The 18,887-nt window shown below is 43.1% G+C and overlaps 1 protein-coding gene across 1 annotated transcript in view; it reads left to right on the top strand.

The window, feature by feature from the left end:
- Positions 1-18,887, top strand: part of ANKRD55 (ankyrin repeat domain 55) — a 402,288-nt gene that overhangs the window by 98,336 nt on the left and 285,065 nt on the right. The window contains exons 3-4 of the mRNA XM_059175015.1: positions 4,985-5,469; positions 7,398-7,590. The gene's annotated coding sequence lies outside the window, so the exon portion shown is untranslated. The remainder of the gene's footprint in view (positions 1-4,984; positions 5,470-7,397; positions 7,591-18,887) is intronic.

The raw sequence follows: 18,887 nt of genomic DNA, 5'->3' as shown, positions 1-18,887 counted from the left end.
GATCCCACACTATATAGGTAGGGAGGAAGGGTAGGTTTGCTGGGATACACTTAGACTAATTATTTTCCATTCACCTTATTTTGGGGAAGGGTCCAACTTCCTTGAGTATATCACTGTCCAACTCTGGAATAAAACTAGGGTTCTATCAACAAAGAGGAAGCATGCAGTGGCTGCTGAACAGGCCATGGACTGGTGACAAGATTCCAGTCACAGGGATTGTGCATTATCTTTGGTAGGGAGTTCCTTCTGAATGGCAAGAATAAATGCCCTGTCGTGGAGCAAAGAAGTTAATTTGGCTTTAGAAACTAAAAACACATTTTTCATCTGAATGTTTCATTTAATTTTCTGGCAGTAAAATTCATATCTTCCTGTCCTAAAGGTAGAAGTTTAGTGTATGTGTTAGAAATTGGGACATCTGAGTAAACTCCAGGCTTGCCAAAAAGTTCCTTTCCTCTGGAAGTCTCCAGCAGGCTCTCCCTGCTTGTCTTTCTCTATGTGTTCCCCTGCAGCAGCAAATCTGCATTTGTCTTGGGCACACTATTGGAATTTTCTTCCATGCAGTTTCTAGTAATTTCTAAGTGAGTTTCTGAAACCTTCAAGCCAGACTTCCTTTTTTTTTTTTTTTGCCTTTTCCCTGAAGCTAATAAAGCCTGAGTGGTATGGCATCTTCGAAGAGTTGTGTGTACTCAGCAACTTTGGTTTGTTGGTTTGTCTTCCAATATGCCTTACTCAGGGTGCTTATCTCTTAGAAAGGGAGATTATTACTACACAGACAAGGCTGGAAACCGCTTCGCTGACAGGTTTAAGAGTCTTAACAAAATAAACAATAGAAAAGGCAAAACTGTGTGCAAAATGGCAAGCTTCATTCTTCCTGCAAGAGTCAGCTGGGGAGGGAGGGAGCTGGAATCAAAACAAACTTGAGAACCTTTCAGGCATGCTCAGAGAGGCTAGGCTTCATGTTGAAGGAGGTTGAGATGGGGGAGGCCATTCACATTTCTTTCTGACCAACCAGCTGTCTATTTGTGTAGAGACAACTGTTCAACTGACGAGTCATTCACCATACCTGTTGATCTGGTTTATGATTCATGCCTTAAAAAAGCCCTAGAGTTGTGGCGATTACTCTTCCTGTTTTCCTTACCCAGAAAGCTATACAAATAATAGAATCATGCCACTGAGTTTCTCCTGATTTTGGTTTTGGGACCCAGTTGGAGAGTTTTTTCTTTGGATTTGGTAGAATCAGATCTCTGACCAGTACATGCAAATTTGTAAACAACTTGAGGACAGGATAGTGTCCTTTACTTTTCTCTCTTTCTTCTCAGCATCCCCTAGGAAAATACTAGGGCCATAAATGTTTATCATATGATTAATGTTTGTGCCCATTGTGAGGCTCCGGCTAACAACCCAGAGATCAAGAATCGCATGCTTCACTGAGTCAGCCAGGAGCCCTAGTAATTGAAGTCTGAGTTCTTCTACTCTTTAAAGGGCGTGGGAGATTGAGGTAGAACCTGCCATTTCCACTATAGTTCAAGAATGCAGGACTGAGGGGTGCCTGGGTGACACAGTTGGTTGAGCATCAGACTCTTGATTTCAGCTCACATCATGATCTCAGGGTTGTGAGATCAAGCCCCATGTGGGGTGCCATGCTCAGTAGAGAGTCTACTAGAGATTCTCACTCCCACTGCCCCTCCTGCTTGTGCTCTCTCTCTCTCAAATAAGTAAATAAATCTTAAAAAAAATAATTCAGGGTAGAATTTGAAGAAATAGATAACTCTGTCTCCTTTTGAAAGAACTGGAGTCCAGCTTGTCCCTTTCAACCTATATGAGACACCTCTCTCACACTTAGCCTCTGGCTAATAGGCCGTGTAGTAGTCAAACCCTTCCAAAGAGCACAGGGGCCATATGGCCTAGAGTTAGGATCTTAAATGGGAGTCAGGCAGGGCAGGAATTGAATCCTGTTTCCATGTCTTACTAGGTGATCTTGAACTACAGATATTGCTCTTTTTTTTTTGGATTTTGCTTTTCTAAATATTAATTTCCTCCCCCATGAAAGAGGGCTGTAAAAGACAGTTGTGAGGATTAAATAAGCTAATATATTTAAAGCATTTAGCACAGTCCCCAACACTTCACAAGCTCTTGTAACTATTTGTTATTGTTATTGTTGTTGTTATTACTGCCAGCTCCCTGTAACAGAACATTTAGAACAAAGAGGTTTGGGTAAAGATCATTTTGAAACTCTTCTCAGAGAGGGTGGGTCTTGAGTCGATGAAAATACATTTACTTGGTCATGGACCTCATTCTGCTTAATTACCATAGATGTGGGTTGAGGTTAGGTTAGTCAAGGATAAACTCACAACAAAAGGGTGTGTAGCCCAGCATGGCCACTCTTGGGTCTAGCAGCTGGTAAATGACCATATTTTTCTTCTTTAATTTTGTTTTCAAAGGGGCTTGTTAGGGTATATTTGCTCATACTCTCTTTAACTTTAACTACCAAGCTAACTGCCCCCACCACCAAAAAATTAAAAAAAAAAAAAAAAGTAATAAAAAGACACTTACGTTGAAAGATGGCTTTGGCTTGAAACCAACATCCCAATCTTAGGGAAACAGATGAGCTTGTGGAAAGACCTTGTAGCCTAACTGACATATATTCAGACACTGCCTTGGCCACTTTCTGGCTGTATGACCAGGTACAAATCACTTGACCTTCCACACTCTTGGTCTCCTCATTTGTAAAATGATTATAATAACGCTTAACTAATAAGGTTTCTGTAAGAGTTAGAAAGAGTATATATATAAAGCACACCTAGTAAAGGTATTAGGTGCTCATAAAAGTGGTAGCTGGTTCCAGGATTCTGGCTGTTTTTCAATCCTACCCAAGACCTAGAGGAAATGGCTCCCCAGAGCATGTTAATAGTGAACACCCACATATGATGTGCCAGGAAATCCTCTGCGCCATATGTATATATAAAGTAATTTAGTTCTCTCAATAATCCTATGAGGCAGGTGGTATTATTACCCCACTTTACAGATTAGGGAAATGAGACATAGAAAGGCCAAGTGTCTTGTCCAAGATTCCGTATCTGGTAAACGATAGCTGATATTCATTTCAGGTAGTATGATGTCAGAGTTCCTGCTCCTTGCCACTCTAACAGCAACTCTTTTGGAAAACCCATTCAGTGAGAAAGAAGAGGGCAAGCCCACCACCTTCCCCTCCAGATGGTCTGCTGAGTGCCTTAAAAACATAGATATGGCCCCAGGGTGTCTTAAATGAGGTCAGAGGAAGAGCCATACTCTCCCAAAGGGATTTCCTATTGGTCCTACTGGGACTAAATCTAGCAAAATGATTACTCTGCCAATAACAATTTAAAAATTCCTCTTGGAAAACAGAGCCCACTGCAGAAGTTCAGGATTCTGAGATAAGAAGCCCTAGGCTCATTTGGGGGTAGCTGTATGGCTTAGTGGAAAATCTCCTAATCTTAGGGTCAAGCAAATCTGTGGGTATGGGGGGCTGTGTAAACTCTCTGAGCCTTAGTTTACTCATCTGTGAAATGAAATTAATAAAATATACATCTTAGCATTGTTCTGGGAATTAAATAAGGTGATACCCAGAAAGCTTACCTTCCAGTACTAGGAATACTCTGAGTACTCAGTGAAAGAGCACCATACTTCGTAACTTTAGCCATCTTGCGTGACTTCCAGAGCAATTATTCTCTTGAGAAACCACCAAGAATTTTGGGCCACGTGGCTCTGAAATTGGTGACGCACTGGATTGAAGACCAGACACCTTGCTTTATTACCCCTGCCTTGAGCCCTGCTCCTGGCCCTTCTGACTTCTAATGCCTCTGGTATCTGCTGCTAGCCTAACCTCTGCCAGGCACACCTGGACTCCTTTAACAGTACTCTGCTGCTTTCAGAGGCTGCTTAAAGAGGAGGGTGGCAAGGCACGGAAGAACTTCGGATATGGAACCAGAAAGTTGGCCAGGATTTAAGTTCTATGTATACCATGAGCTATGAATGTGACCATCTATTTGGGGCTCAGGTTTCTTATCTATTGACTAAGGAGGGAAATGTATTAGAGCAGATATTGCTGAAGCCACGTCCAGCGCCTCCTCAGGCTAGTAGCCTCTTTCCCCAATTGGATTTCCCCAATTGGATTCCCAATACCCTGAATTTACTATGGGAGATTTATGGCTCTCTGGCACAGTATTACTGTTTTGGGGGGCGCAAATAGTGAAGAGGGAGGAGGAGAAAAGCAAAAGGGCAATCTGAGATGAGTTTCCTGAGCCTCTGTGAACTCACTAATAAAATCGTGAATCAGTCTTCCACATTCATCCCCAAGAAAAAGAATGAATCTTTTTTTAATAGAGAGATTCCTGCAGTAGCAAAGAAAAGCCTTTAATTTCAGAACCAAAGCTATTTGTTTCCTGTCTCAATGTCCTTTCACCGAGAGCTCATCCCACAAACAATAGCAAAGGCAAACGAAAGACAAATGTAGGAAACATTTATATTTATATCCCAAATGAAGGAAACAGCATGAAAATATTGTTAAGGAAACTCAGTAAGTCTCTGCTCCAGGGTCTGTATATAGATTTGGTGCCAAAGGCAGCATGGCCAGATGTTAGAGGACATGATCCTCCTGCAAAGAACAAAGGAGAAATATGCTGGAATTTCACTGGGGAGGAGAAGAGCCTGGAGTAGTCATTCAGGTGCCCACACAGCAAGCTCTGATAGAGACCTTGAGGCCAGCAACCCTTTCTTTGAATGTCAGTCCACACACCATTGCCTGATGTTGGGCATTGCCAGGATCTTGGGCATGATTATAATCTCTCTGTTCTTCAGTTTCTTCATCTGTGAAATGGAGATACCAACAGTGCCTAGCTCATGGGCCTACAGTGGGAATTAACAACTTAATATATGTCAGAAATATAGATTTGTGCCTGGTATGTGCTAAATACTTACTGATCGCTAATATTCTTATTACATACAGGTCTAGGGAGAAGGTCTTCTAATGATCCCAGAGCTGTCATGATAATTATCTACCACCACTTCAGGGAGATGCTGTAGTATAAAGTAGTGTTGGCTCTGCTATTGGACAAACACAGATGAAGATCCTGGGTCCATTGTTTACCAGCCCCGACTCTGGGCAAGGCTGCAGAAACACTGGGTGCACAGTGGCTCAAGGTTCAGGATGGCTGAGGAATATGATCCTGCTCCAGGCAAGCTGTGGATACTGTATTGCCCTGACTTGTGGAAGCTGTTTTAAGCCTCCTTTCTTCATTTCATCATAAATTACCATTAAGGTTGTCATCATCATCACTATGATCAACTAGACAGAAGAAAAGTGGACATCTGTCCTTTTCATCCTCCTAACTTCTCCCCATTCAGTCTTCCATTATCCAAAGAGTGACCATCAGGATGGGAAGGAGCTGAATAAACTGATCCCTCAAAGGTGGAGGATTTTTTTAAATTGAGGTAAAATTCACATAACGTAAAATTAACCGTTTAAAGTGATCAATTCAGTGCCATTTACTACACTTCCATGTTGTGCAATTATCACTTATATTTAATTCCAAAAGATTTTCGTCAACTCCAGAGCAGACCCCATACACATTAAGCAGTCACTCCCTATACCTCAGCCCCTGACAATCATTAATCTTTCTGTCTCTATGGACTTAGCTGGACCTGTCATATAAATGGAATCATACAATGTATGGATTTTGTTTCTGTCTTCTTTCACTTAGCATATTTTGGAGGTTTTCCCATGTTGTTAGCATGTAATTCATTCCTTTTTAAGGTTGAATAATATTCTACATTTTGTTTACCCATTCATCCATTGATGGACATTTTGACTGTTTGTACATTTTGGCTACAGTGAATAGTGCTGCCATGAGCATTGGTGTACAAGTATTTAAATACCTGTTTTCAGTTCTGGGTATGTACCTAGGAGTGGAATTGTTGGGTCATATGGCAATTCTATGTTTAGCTTTTTGAGAAGCTATCAGAGTGTTTTCCATGCTGCTACTTTACTTTGTAAGCAGTAGGAAGATTTTGATGTTGAAAAATAGTCCTGGTGGCTGGAATTCTATTTTTGCTGATGCAGATTGGTCTGTGGGGTGAAGAGACTGACCAGTGGGTTGGAGGAATGGTGAGTTCGGAACTGGACCTCTCTACTGCCTTTTTAATCCTTAGTTGTAAGAAAAACTAACTCTGCCCTTTGCAAATCTCATTCTGCTAAACTGAAGGGGAATGGGAGAGAAAAGAGGAGATGACTGTATAGAACACTGAAGATGACCAAGTCTAAGCAATAGGCCATTCTGTAGACATACTATATGTAGATGGTTTTAGATCTTAATCACTTTCTTGTAAGAGAACTGTGGTATTCTTGTGCATTTATTCATGGTAGTAACTGACCCCAATCTTAAAGTCACTTAGGTTTTAGCTGTCTGATGTTATATTATAAGCAACTTGAAGGGCAGCATGTTTCAGAACCCTCTTCTTGGGGGGTAGGAGTATGTCAGGCCTCCCAGGAGCACCTGCCATAGAGGCCAGTGGATATAACATGGGAGCTACTGAAAAGGACCAGACTTGAGGGAGACTTTGGAGAGTCAAGGCCAGAGAAACTGCATGTCTGCCATTAGATCTGAGGGTTGAGGTCAGAGTGGGACCAGGAGGCAGAGCTATTGGGAGTCAGGAGTCAGGTCTACAGTCTTAACAAAGGCAGAGACAAGGATACTAGATACTAGATACTAGAATTCTTAGAGTTTATTCTTCTTAGGGATTGTCCCATAGGGGGTGTAAGGATGGCCACATTCAAAGATAGAATCTGGGAGGCAAAGAACAGCCTTTCTCAACAGGTTCCTCTGAGAGCTTATTAAACAATGTCCAGGGAATGGTTTAACTTTACCCAGATGTCTTTGCAAAGATATGGATACCATGAATCGTAAAATTTATGACCTGCAAATATGTAGTCTTTTATCTGAAAATAATCACCACAGTTCATATTCTTTTCTATATTGTCCAAACTTATAATATGAATAACTGGATCTCAAACAGGATTCTCACTGTATTCTTAGGAAAGAAGTACTTCTCATTTTCTGGAAGCATTATAGCAAACAATTCCCCACAGTGGATAGATGGATATCAAAACCCCAAAGAAGTTCATTTCCCAGAAAGGTGACCACTGTTTGCTCCCCTCACATCTTTCTCTGCTGTGAACTCTACCAAACCTCAAGATGTGGGAAATCATGTGGGGGGTTTGAAGAGTCCCAGGACCTTCAGGCTCACTAGAAGTTGGTTCCTGGTAGGTCATGAAAGCCTTACTTAGTAGGGCTAATGAAGTTAGGTCTCCCAAACACCCAAGAACATTAGGGGTCTTTATTGCAACTTCTTTGTTCCTCTAGGTGAAGAGACAACTCTGTCCCTTGGAAATAAGGGATGTTTATCGAAGAGTCAACTAAGAGACCTCGTGGCCTTAGGTGTGGAATACTTTATCCTGCTTTCCAAAGCATGTCCCTGCATGCACTAAATTGGAGGAAATTCCTTCCAGAACTCAAGCCCAGAAGGCTGACAATGCTGTTAATGGCAGTATACTGAGTAAGTAAGAGAAGTTTAGGAGATGGAATGTGGGGTCCAGGATCCTCCTTGGAGGAAAGAGATGTGAGCTCCTTGGAGCCCTCTGGAGTAGTGCTTTGGTGAACTGATGATAAATAGTGCCTCCTGCTGCAGGCCATACAAACAACTAAAGATCTGACCCCTTCCATGCCTTTAGTCCCCTTTGGGAGTCATGCACAATTTGGAAAGCAGATTGAGGGCATCCTGGCTCCCAGCTGACCACTCCATTTGCAGCCTGGAGGTCTGGAGGCCTGAAGACCCCCCCATCCCAAGACAACAGGCAGAGGTCCCCAAGTTCACAGAGCTAGTTCCTCTTCCCCTGGGTTTCTGTTCTCTGGGGGACTGCCCTTTCCAGAACGTTCCCTCTGTAGGCAGTTCTTTCCAAGGCTTTCAAGACTCCAAACCAAATCGTTCGGGGAGTGAAAAAGTGAAAGCACACATCTTAGAGCAGCAGGGACCAGCTGCTGGGTCAACTCTCCCCAAAACAGAACTTCCTGGGGAGTGACTGGAGCATCTCAAAATCCTCCAGCTGACCTCCTGCCCATGTTTTTAATTGTCTTTTAAAAAAAATGAAAATAAGATGTTATCACATGAAAAAGAAAAAAAGAAGAAGAAAGAGAGAGGAAAAGGAAAGAAATTAACTATTAAGGTTCTTTGTCTCCAGGGAAGTTCAGGGGGAAATTTTAGGAACTTTCTGCCTGCTTTTTATAGTATTTACCCGGCCGCCCTGCCAAGGGGAGGATGAGAACCTTTAGCGCCTGGTGCACCATTCAAAGCCCTGTGTGCTTAATAGGGTGACACAAATGTCTGTGTTTCTTTTTGCTTTTGACCACAGGCTGTAGGGAGGGGCCACCCCAGGGGACTGGCGGGGAGGGCCTTGCCAATTGGTTCCCTTTCCCCCCACCAAACTCGTTCCCAGCCTGGGCCGGAAGGGCCTATCTGCCGCCGCCGACCCGCGGAGGGGCCGGACAGGGGGTGGGGGTGGGGACGCGGACGCCTTTCCGCCGCCTGGCCGGCTTGGAGAGACTCGGAGCCCGAGCGATGCTAGCGTGGGCTCTGCCGGAATCACGCCCTGTGATGCCTTTGCCAAAGGAAGCTGGGAAGCCGGGGATGCGGGGGTGGGGTAGGCGATTCCCTGCCTCCTCCCACCCCTACCCCGCCGCTCTCCCTCCTCCCTCCCCTCTCTTTCTCCTCGGCCGAGGAACAGCTTTCGACCGAGGTCAGCTGGCTGCCTTTGTAGCTGTTTCCCAGGAAGGAAGAAGCGTTGTCTGCAGATCAGTTTATCAGCTGGCTTTCTTGTGCCGGAGCGCCGCCGTTTTCCGGGGACGGCTGCCACCCCCGTGATTCCCAGCCCGGACTGCGGGTGGTGCGTGAGAGCCGGATAAATAGGCCATTGTGCGGCCGCTTAGAATCCAGGTTTCTTATCAAATTATCCACCATCAAGAATGAAATTCCGCCCCTGCTGCCTGTTATCTCAGCTTCTCTTTTCACTCTGCAATTACAGCCATTTCAGGATTTATGCACCCCCCCCCCCCTCCCGCCCCGAGTTTTGAAGGGAATATTCAGAGAGCAGTTTCCTTGTGCAGCTTGCTGTGAGGCAGAGACTTCGGGGGCGTGTCTCCTGACAGTGTTTCCGTGGGATTTTGGCTTGCAACCTTGAATTTAGCTTCTTTGGCTTTGATGTGTGATGTTTCTACTTGACACCCCAACTCAGGCACATCATTCAACACCAACTGCAAATATTAGGGAGGTATTTCTGTAGGACTAAAGATGCAGAGTGTGTGCGCGCGCGGGGTTGGGGTGGGGAATTGGGGGTGGGGAGAGGGCACGCTTGATACCATTTAATTCTTTGTGAACACTAAAGACTTGCAAGGGAAACCACTAGTGGAAACTGGCCATCTGATGGAGGCTGTGAGGCAGTGTGGAGAGGGATGACATTGCGGTTTTAATGGTGTCAGTTTTGTGTTATTCTGCTTCAGCAGCTGGCCTACTGTGGAGGAGTTGTATGTAGCTGGTGCTTGACTTAGGAAGTTGTCATTAGCAGCAAGGCTGGTTTTAGAGCCTCTGACCTGGGCCATTGCCCATGCTTAGGTTACTGGTCTGCTGTTACCATCCTGAGACGATTAATACGTTTTGGAGAGGATTCTGCATTTTCATTTTGTACTTGGATTTGCAAATTATATAGCTAGTCCTATTAATAGGAGCTCAGATTCATTTGAATAAGCTTGAATAATGATTTCAATAAGTTCCTAAGTTTCAATTTGACATAGTGGCCTGGCCTTAGTTGATAAACTGCTAAAACTGATTCTCGTACTTTTTGATATATCTGTGGCAGTTGTTCTGATGGATCAGACAGCATTCTACAAACTGAACTGGGCTCCCTGGCATCACATCTGCGGTGAGCTGCAATAGCCCACTGCCGGAATGAGAGCAAGCATCCGGGCAAGAATTGCTTCACTCTGCTAGCTCCTAGTCCTTTAGAAAGCTGAGGTTGTTCACTCCTCAAAGACCCAGATAGTTCTGTAGTAAGATGTTCATTTGTGCAGTTTCCACCTCTCTTTCCTTTTATCCACTTCGAAATTCCTAGCTTCCACATCTGCAGGCCACAACTGGGTTGATAATGAACTCATCCCATCAAAAATCTTTCGTGTATTTAGCACTTAAATAACTCTTGGCAAATTACTCTGAATCTGGGACTTGGTGATCCTGACAGACAGAGGAGGGAAAAAGTAAAACAGTTCATAATAAATGAGCAAAATGCTATTTTTCTGGAAATAATTTGTGTAAGAAACAATTGCTTTGGCTTAATAAGACAATTTTTTCCTTCTAAAGAGTGTTCTTTCTTTTGTTTACTGTTTCATTCATTAATTTATGACTTGATTTTCTATTCACTCAACAAAGATTCTTTAGGATGTACTAGAGAGATATTGTGATAAAGTGATGAAAGAGGAGATTCAGAATAGCGGGGATATAAACAAGTAAACAAAGAGTACAATGACATGTTATAGGTGCTAAGATAGAGGTTATCTATTAGGATGCTTTAGGGCCAAAAGGAGTTAATAGGATTAGTTCTTTTGGTCATTTTTTATGAGTTCCCTGGCTATGACATTGTTCTTCATGAGCCCTATTATTATAATTATTATTGTTAATAGGTAACATTCATAGAGTGGTTGGTGTTCAGACACAGAGCTAAAAACATTACGTAGGTTTTTTCTCTTTTGTCTCAAAATATGATCAATTAGGTCCATGTAGGAACTCCATTGTATAGAAGCTTCTGAGCCCAGAATATGATATGGGTGTTCAATGTCACACAGGGCCTAAGAGGTAAAGTCACTATTTGATTCAGCTGTTCTCCTCCAGCGTGTGCCTTCTCAAGGAAGCCTGTGCTGCCCCAAGTGTCATGGCTGCAGCACCACGTGTAATCATGGTCTGAACAAAGTTTTAGGAAAATGGACTCTAGTATTTCTCAGGATGGCTTTTCTTTTCACAGTATATGCTGTAAGCGGCATCTCCAAAAGGGATTTTTTTTCCCCCTCCCCTCACTAGTAGGATCAGGCTTATTTGCTTCAACAAGTTACGGATGCCGGTGCTGCAAATGGCTCCCATGAAACCAGAGTAAATCCCTACAGTGGGGACTGGGCATACTGGTTTCCCATGGCTTCCTGTAGGAGATTTTGTGGATACTTTCATGCCTTCAAGGTAAAGGGTGAGTTCTTGTATATTCCCATGTCCCCACTCCTTAGTGGTCATGTTAGGTCTGTTTTAGACTTTTAATGTCACAAGTACGGAAGCCAGACTTTTGAGGCTTATTCCCAGAAACCCCTTTTAGCTCTCTGGTACTAGTGGCTTCTTGTAATGAAGACCACTTGGGTTTGAAGTTTTAGAAAATTTCCCCTAGTGTCACACACTTACACACAACACTACAGTAAGGAGAGAATGCTGGAGGGTGGCAGTTTGGAGCCAGGATGGGGCAGGGGGTAGGGCAACACTGATGAAGTGGCCAGGATAAGGTCAAGGAGCATTGGAGTGAGGGCAAGAACTAGAGTTCAGGTTTTGTACATTCCTCTGTGCAAGGAACTGCAGCCTTGTAACGTGAAACAGGATTAGCCTGGAGCAAAACAAAGCAAAACTGATATTTTCTTGAGGGAGGTTCTCTTGTTTTTTTGTTTTTTGTTTTTGTTTTTCTTCTCTGCTGGAATCTAGAGACAGACTCCTTGGCTGGGTGCTAAGTGTTTTCAATGGGGAGAGGCCCTGTGTAAGCCAAATTCAGTTCCTCCCACCCTGGAATAGTTCCTTGCTCTGACCTTGACCTGGATGTTTAACAAAGCTGTGAAATGGAAGGCAAGACTAGAAAAGACCAGCGAACAGAGAAAGAAAAGAATCATTCATTGCTACATTGTGAAGAACTCAGGTGTCTGATTACCAGGCTCTTCACTGTTGTTTGGGCCACAGCAAATGGCAGGAGCAATCTTGGTAGGACTTTTTCAAAAGGAATATTTTTATTATTTGAGTAGAAATCATAAATAATCATTGTGGTAGAATCTGATCATATTTTTCATCCTATGATGCGGGTGAATATTAACCTCTAAGTAGTCAAGTGGAAAATGTCAAATTTGGAGAGATCAGAAGCATAGTAAGTTGTATAAATAAAAACCCATATGTATCAAAACAGTTGTTTTAGAGACAATATGACACCTCTCTACCACCTGCGTGGGAATGGTTAGGTCACCAAGGCACTGTAGTATGTATCTTTGTTCCTTTACTCATTCATTGTCAGGAAGTTAATAGCTGTGGTGCTCTTTGTGCCTTGCACACAGAAGATACCAGCTCATCTGTCCTCAGAGAGCTTATGATGTCCAGGAAAGACCAAAAAGCACATGAACCTCGTACTCAGACATGTCAGAGGCTGCATGAAGGACTGATGGGGCTGGAAGCCCAGGGAACCCTCTCCCTGAGCTTCTTTGCTTTGGAGGAAGATAGCCAACAAGGGTAAGGTTTGTGCTCAGTACTCGGGGCTTGCTGGGGATGAAGGAGGGAAAAAGAGGTCAAGTCAGTGACTGTTCTCCAGGGTCACCATATAGAGTAGAGATTAGTCCTATGGGAAGATGACTCTTTAGCTTCTAGGAAATATGGAAGGGAATCCTACTCTGCAGGTATGCCCAGGTCATGGTCAGGGTTTGATCCCAGGGAAGAACAGCCTGTCCATTAGAAAGAGTCACAGCCTGTGAAGCATATCCTAGATGATGGCTCCCAGGACATGGATCTTAGCATTGTCCATAGGACCAGGTAGCAGCAATAGAGGCAGTGGTAGTGAGGGGTGCCAGAAGAGCCCTCCTAAAGGAGGTCTAGAGGAGGAGTATGGGGAGCCTTCCTGAGGAACTGCTTGACTCGCTGTTGGGTGGCACTTGGAGGTGAGTTGAAACATGGGACAAACAGCAAGAAAGTTCAGATGACTGCAGTGTGGGGTACTTCCATCGTCCCCACAGTCTGGTGCAGCCCAGTAAAGGATTATATACAGACTTGAATTCAAAGCAGTGTGAGAGAAACCTACGGTGGTCTTTGCAGAAACTAGATGAGTTAAGATCCCTTTCAGTTCAAATAGTTTATCATTTATGAAGCAGGAACTATAGAAAGTCATGGAAGAATGTATTCAAATGGTATATCAGACATTGATCAATGATGGTGCTCTGTACATCCTCTCCACTTTATGCAGATCCTTTGGCCCTCCTTGAGGCTGGTTCTAGAGTCATATATTTTATCACAATTAAAAAACAAACAAAAGAATAAGCAATACTCTTTAATTATGAGTGTATACTATAAATTGATCTTAAAATTAAAATAACAGTACTGTCACAGAACTTAAGAAATGTTTACAGTTTCCATGTGGGGAATCACAAACATAGATCTTCTTAGTTTTCTTGAATGTTAATTTATTACTCTGAAGTTATGAAAAGAATTTTTGAAGTTAGTAGCACAACAATGTGACTGTACTTAACACTTACTGAGATGTACAATTAATGGTTAAGATGGTACATTTTATGTTATATACAGTTTACCACAACTAAAAAAAAAATTAAAAAAAATACAAAATAAAACAAAACAACAAAGAAACTTTGCAGGCTCAGAAGTTTCACAACTATAGGGTCATGGAGAGAAAAAAAGATACCTAAATGTACTTGAGTACTCTGTATTGTTGCTCTGTGTATTTTAGGAAGTTAAGCATATGCCCTTGTCCCTGCCCTTATTTACATAATACAGCACCATACAATTTCCATATTTTTCATAGAAGTTAGAAGGTGCTTCGTTTTCTTTCATCACTGTGGTGGAGGCTGCTGGTACCCAGTGGTATCCAAGGTCCTCTCTTCTTGAATTTCCCACTCGTGGTGGTTCTTACTCCCTGTGCATCAGGGCAAAACAGGGCTGGGAGATGAGACTAGTTCTCATCAGAGTCAGCATGCCTTACCGAAGACCAGGCACCTTTTCCAGAAGCTCTCTTTGCTTCTTTGCTGGCCAAATGGAGATGATTCCAAAGACTCAGAGGAAGGTGGAACTGTTAAGAAGGAATGAGCCTAGATCCCTAAATGACTGCATGGAACTTCACTGCAATCTTGCATGGGACTGTGACAGCAATGAGAGTAAACCTCTTGGTTAAGCTGCTGAAATTTTACTCTTGTTAACATCTAGACTACTCTGAGTAACACAACCATAAAAGGTATTACAGAGACAGGATAGGATATACAGTGCTGTACATGTAAGCTGAGGAAAGGTCAGACAGAAAAAGGGAAATGGAAATGACAGGTTTAATGATTCCCAGGTGTAAGCGTTTCATGTTACTCATTAATCATGTGGCAAATATGTTTAAATAAACAGACAAGCAATTCCTGTTCAACAAATACATCAAGGGAAAGGGGTTTTGTTGAGGCTTGGATCAGAACGTTAATGTCTTCCTTTGGGCCTAGCACAGCAGTTACAGCAGAGATCAGAAAGACTTCTCAGGGGAGGATGAAAATGCACCTCAAGGAGAGAGAGGAGCTCCCAGTGCAGAGTTCCTTCTTCCTTTGCCTTGCCTTGCCTTGCCTTCCCTTTTTAAAAATGTATTTATTTTAGAGTCGGGGAAGGGTAGAGGGAGAGGAAAGAGAATCTCCAACAGACTCCCTGCTGAGTATAGAGCCCCACAGGGAGCTCGATCCCATGACATTGAGATCATGACCTGAGCCAAAATCAAGAGTCAGTTGCTTAACTGACCCAGCCACTCAGGCACCCCAGAGTTCCTTTCAGAATTTTTGTTCTTCCAGGGCTTGGACACTGGAGACTTTTTTCTAAAATGATGATGAATGCCTGTTGAGCCTGGCAGTACAGCCCAAGACAAACCATCACCCAGGCCCAAACTTGGAAGAAAGTCTTCACTTTGGGCCCCAGTATGGATCTTTGGACAGTGGTACTGTCAACTAGTTTATCCTTCTCAGAGTAGCATGACTTCTCAGCTTCATACCTGTGGTTCTTGGAGATTAGGAGGGTACATTTTTATGACCCTCTAATGAGTTCATATTCACTTAGAATATAATCCTGATCATGCCCTCCAAGGTTCTGCATGATCTGGCCTCTGTCCTTTTTCTATAACATCTTGGGTGCCTCACTCCCTTCCTTACCACACCTACCCTGATTTTTTGGTTCCTGAAAGATGCAAGCTCTTTCTCAAGGTCTTTTAACATGCTGTTTCCTGTGCCTAGAAACGCTCTCCTTCCAGATCTTGCTATTCTTAGTTCTCAGTTCCCTGATCTCAGCTTTGAATCCTCCTCCACAGTGGCCTACTCTGACCCACCCACCTAATCAGATCATCTTCGTGCCTATCTCAGACCCTCTCAGCCCACCTCTTCTTATTCCAGCCATTGTGGTAGCAACAGCCTTGTTCAGGTGTCACCTGATAGCTTCAGCTGCACTTGGCTTCTCTCAGTTTCTGCTCCAGGGTTCCAGAGACTTCAGCGTTTTTCTGATGCTGCAGTAGGACCTTCACACGTAAAGCCTAGGAGTGGATAGGAATGGACAACCCAGGACCAATAGAAGCTAATGGGCCAATGCTTCTTCCTTTTGTCATTTGGGTAGACAGTTTCGAGGAGCATTCTACACAGTGTCCCAGGAAGATCAACCCCATGGACCACAGAAGTGACCGACTTGAACCTCTACCCTAGTTTCATCTTTTCTTCCTTCCTTCTTTTCCTTTCCCTAGCCCTCACTTCACTTCTCCGGGGTCACTTCCCAAAATAAACTACTGGTCTTGTAATCCCTGGCCAAGCTTTCCGTGGAGAACTTATGTAAAGAGAGTCCTTTCCATTATTTAATATCTTAGGGTCTTAATTTTTTTTCATAGCCTTTATCACAACTTACATTAATTTTATTTCTACAATTATTCTTTGTTTTTGAAAGCCTAATTCTAAGCCTTTAGAATGTAAACTCCAAAGAAGAGGAACCTGGTCATTTTCAACTATTTGTATCCTTAGCAACTAGTGTGAAATGCTTATCATAGACACACCATCACTAAATATATATGAATAAACACATCTCAAAAATGCTACATTTAAGAATATTCTAAGTATTGCGAGACAATATAACATATGGGTTAGGAGCATACAGTCCAGAGTCAGACTTTCTTGGGTCTCCTCTTGACTCTGCCATGTAAGTACCTCAGTGGCCTCAAGGCAGTACCAAACCAGGCTGGACAGCCCAGTTGATAAAATGGGACTAATAATAGTACCTAGCACATAGGAGTGTTAGGATTCTTTCTTTAATTTTCCCCTTTTTATAGTTATTGAGCAAAATTTAGACTTGCACACATACAAGGATCCATTTTATATCTTCCAAATTTGTCAATCCTTTAGTTTTATTTTCCAAGTATGCCCGAGTTGAGTAATATAAATCAACCTAGTGACCCAGAGCTGAGAATCAGATTTAGGGGTGTGGTAGTATAAACATTACACATCTTTTGTTCCCCCTGAAAAGTGCTTTAAAACATATTTAGATTAATCAAAAGTAGATATAGACCAGTGCTAATGTGCAACATGTTAGTTTTCTCCATTTTTGGTCTTTTGCAGGGCCTACTTCCACGTGATTGTATTTTAAAATTGTAAGCTAGAACCACTACTGAAAGATAATCATGATCATATTTTCCTAAATGTTTTGTGGAATTGTAGTAACTTTTTTTTTATAAAGATTTTATTTATTTATTTGACAGACAGAGATCACAACTAGGCAGAGAGGCAGGCAGAGAGAGAGAGAAGAGGAAGCAGGCTCCCTGCAGAGCAGACAGCCTGATGCGGAGCTCGATCCCATGGACCCTGGGATCATGACCCGAGCCAAAGGCAGAGGCTTTAACCCACTGAGCCATCCAGGCACCCTTGTAGTAACTTTTAAAGCAATGATTAAATGTTACATTGAGAAATGCTGCTGGGGTGAGGGTTGGATGCCATTACTGTTATTAACATGTGCCTTGGATTGTCCACTCTCCTGCCTTCTCCCTTTCTAGCCTATCAGGGACAAGTCCTTTCTTTTCCAAGTAGAAAGAAAGAACTGTCCCATCAATATTGGCACTTTGTGGGTTACTCTGATAAGATAATTTGTGCCTACCTAGGAGAAGGAGAATGTCAGTGCCTTGGTTCCAGCAAGCTCCTCTCCTACAGAGTAACTCCAGAGAAAGAACAAAACCCAGAAAGCTTGGGTCATAAGCCTCCATTCAGGTGATTCTTAAGAACACTTCTTTCTTCCCCACAAGTGTTCCTTCAACTTGTGGGGAAAAGATGACAGACACAGTAGGTTTTAGTGCTGAAAGCTTCAATCCGAGACAAAGAGTCTGTGTGTCAGCACATGGAGGGAGGCAGAGACATGGACACCTGGATGTTGCTCTTGGGCTGCAGGACCACTCCTGTCATTGTTACTTGTGCCTCCCCACTTGCAAAGAGCATGCCCCACTCCTCTCCTGACTTCCCTTTTAACTTCCCCTTCTTTTTTTTTTTTTTTTTTTAAATATTTTATTTATTTATTTGACAGAGAGAGATCACAAGCAGGCAGAGAGGCAGGCAGAGAGAGAGGGAGAAGCAGGCTCCCCACTGAGCAGAGAGCCTGATGCGGGGCTCGATCCCAGGACTCTGAGATCATGACCTGAGCCGAAGGCAGAGGCTTAACCCACTGAGCCACGCAGGTGCCCCTAACTTCCCTTTCTTACTGATCCCAACCTGCAAGGACCAAGACAGGTGGCCAGGCCCTATGGGTCAGAGGTGGGTAAGGCAGGTGGCAAGGCAGCATGATAAGGCAATATGAGGGTGGTGGAGAGAAAGGGATTGTGTCTCAGGACTTTCCCTCTCACGTGGCGTTGCAGTGTTCCATCATAAAGTACAGGTATAGAACAGGGAGACCAGAAAGTATTGTGGAATGTTGAAGAGAAGAGAGCTGGGCCCTGACTTTGCTGCTGGCTAGGGTGTGATCTTCTCTTTGAGCCTGTTTCCTGGAGATTGGACAGATGGTTTTCTAACCTGGACAGCTCGTGATTCTCCGTCAGCAGGTTTTTAGCCTCTACTTTGTATGGTCTGGTTCTGCCCATATCTCACTCTCAGATGGTCGTTGACCCTACAGAAGTCAGCAGGGATGCTTATGCAGTGGCTCTTGCAACAGGAATCGGATTTTAGATGCTACTATTTTTCAAGCATATCAAAGTAATATTTTTAGTTTGTTTTTTAGTTGTTTACTTAACCTAGAGGAATATGCTATGGAGTTGCACATAGCCTGAGACATGGTATGTGGTAAGGATCGTTGAGCTCCATAAAATTGGTAAGATCTCCTGAAGTTATATATGTGTGTACATATTCATATATGTGTGTTTTTGAATATGTATACACATACATGTGCTTGTGAGAGAGAGAGTGGTTTTAAATAACATCACTTTTTCAGAAGTTTCTTCATGCTCTTCCATGTGATTTCAACACAATTTTGTTATATTCTCTTTATCGCCATTATTTTCTTGCCTCATTCCATATTGCTGCTCAAAGCAGAATTTTAAGAACACCTTGAGGTGTTTTTAAATTAAGCCAGTAAACAGCTTTAGTCGACACCTCCAGCGTGTCACAGTGACACAAGCCAACAAAAACAGGGAGTAGGAGGTTTGCTGACAGTTCTGGGCGCTGAGACCTCAGGACTGGTTTGGTAAGTCAGACTCAAAATCAAGCAGTGACTTGTGGAGGAGCCAAAGAAGACTCAATCATGTTGTCTCTTGTACCAGCTACCCGTACAAG

Source organism: Mustela lutreola, chromosome 5, assembly GCF_030435805.1.
Source record: "Mustela lutreola isolate mMusLut2 chromosome 5, mMusLut2.pri, whole genome shotgun sequence".
In the NCBI taxonomy this organism is placed as follows: Eukaryota; Metazoa; Chordata; class Mammalia; order Carnivora; family Mustelidae; genus Mustela; species Mustela lutreola.
This window is presented reverse-complemented; position numbering and strand designations above follow the sequence as displayed.